Here is a 2,419-nt window from a genome sequence, read left to right as displayed (position 1 = left end):
CATTTGACCCAGGAATCCCATTACTAGGTATTTACCCAAAGGAATATAAGTAATTCCATTATAAAGATACATGCATGTGTATGTTCATTGCAGCACAATTCACAATAGCAAAGACATGGAATCAATCCAAATGCCCATCAATGAAGAAAATGTGGTACATATACATCATGGAATACTATGCAGCCATAAAACGAAACAAGATCATGTCTTTTGCAGGGACACAGATGGAGCTGGAAGCCATTATCCTCAGCAAACTAACACAGGAACAGAAAACCAAATACCACATATTCTCACTTATAAGTGCTTATAAGTGGGAGATGAATGATGAGAACACATGGACACATGATGGGGGGAGCAACACACACTGGGACCTGTCAGGGGGTGTGAGGGAAGGGAGAGGATCAGGAAGAATAGCTAATGGATGCTGGGCATAATACTTAGGTGATGGATTGATCCGTGCCGCAAACCACCATATCACACCTTTACCTATGTAACAAAAGGGCACATCCTGAATATATAACCCAGAACTTAAAATAAAAGTTGAAGAAAACAAATCTATAAAGATATATCTAAGGAATACAGAAAATGATGTTCCTTTTTAATAGCCCAATAGATTTTTTTTTTAAAAAGTCAGACTGAAGACATTCACTTGTTGAATAATGGTAGAAGCATATTCAAGGTAAATGAAGACTGGGAAGAATTAAATCTGCAACAATCCATTTTTAAAAAGGGTAGATCTCATGTTAAGTCATTTTACCTCAATAAAAAAAACTACAATCATATTTAATATTTCATTATGCCCATATTGAAGGAAAATATCCATAATTTTCAAGACTCTTAATCTCCTTCTCTGTAGTATCTTTTTTTTCCCCTTACCTTATGATGTTGGAGTAACCAAGACGTATTTTGCAGACCTCATTGTTTTTCTCTGCTTTGGTCACGTCTTTCAGTCTCATTGCCTCAAATATATATAGTATTTAAACTCTCAAATTTATATTCTCAATCTAAATCTCTCCCATGATCTACATATTTTAGCAAAGCATTGAACTAAAATTTATGAAATCTAGACCTTAGACTTCATTTTAGAAAGAAAAACAATTCTAAACCAGTATATCTTACTGCTTCTTCAACTAAAATAATTTAATTATGACCAATAAACTATAAAGTTTAGGTCCAAATTTCATGGCATGACTTATAATTTCCTTCAAAATCTGGCTCTTGTCTACCTTTATAAGCTGGTCTACCAATTTAGACAACAAGTACCCTTTGCATATCCGGCCTTCACAATACATTTACAGCTTCCTAATGTTATCATGATCTTTCCTACCTTCATACAGTGTCCTCTGCTTGAAACTCTCTTTCCTAGCTGTTTTTCAGTCTTTAAGAATCAGTGCAATAGCAGTGGAAGCAAGAGAAATTAATACTTCCTTTTAAAATAATTTTTTGCTATATTTTTGTTGTGAATAATATTAATTACATAACATATAAGAACACATTGTAGGTTCATATAAATGAGCATATATTCCATGAAGTTTCTAATGCTCTGTCTCTCCTTATGGTATTTAGCACTTTTCTATGCTTCTTTACCTTATCTCTCTATATATATTTTATTATTATACATTAAGTTCTTGGGTACATGTGCACAATGTGCAGGTTTGTTACTATACTGTATATCCCCAAGGTAAAGAATCTCATTCCATCTTTATAGTGCCTGCTTAATATGGTTCCTGGTTGCCATTCTATAGCAAACATTTAAATAGGTTTCTCTTTAAAAATTTAGCCTCTATAGATTCAAAACTAATAAAATATATCTCAAATAATCCCTCTTGTATCTGTTTTTAGTTTCAATTAGTAGGAACAAAAGGTATTTTTAATACATTTTTCTATTTTTCTTTTCTTCAAACTCCTTATGTTTGAAATAATGATAATTTATTACGGATATTATTGTACATAATTTTGAGATTGTTTTTATTATACTTTAAATTCTAGAGTACATGTGCATAATGTGCAGGTTTGTTACATATATATACCTGTGTCATGTTGGTGTGCTGCACCCATCAACTCGTCAGCACCCATCAACTTGTCATTTACATCAGATATAACTCCCAATGCAATCCCTCTCCCCTCCCTCATCCCCGTGATAGGCCCGGGTGTGTGATGTTCCCCTTCCCGAGTCCAAGTGATCTCATTGTTCAGTTCCCACCTATGAGTAAGAACATGCGGTGTTTGGTTTTCTGTTCTTGTGATAGTTTGCTGAGAATGGTGGTTTCCAGCTGCATTCATGTCCCTACAAAGGACACAAACTCATCCTTTTTTATGGCTGCATAGTATTCCACGATGTATATGTGCCACATTTTCTTAATCCAGTCTGTCACTGATGGACATTTGGGTTGATTCCAAGTCTTTGCTATTGTGAATA

Source organism: Mandrillus leucophaeus, unplaced genomic scaffold (assembly GCF_000951045.1).
Source record: "Mandrillus leucophaeus isolate KB7577 unplaced genomic scaffold, Mleu.le_1.0 Scaffold424, whole genome shotgun sequence".
Taxonomy (NCBI): domain Eukaryota; kingdom Metazoa; phylum Chordata; class Mammalia; order Primates; family Cercopithecidae; genus Mandrillus; species Mandrillus leucophaeus.
The sequence above is the reverse complement of the archived record's forward strand: the minus strand, read 5'-3'. Positions refer to the sequence as shown.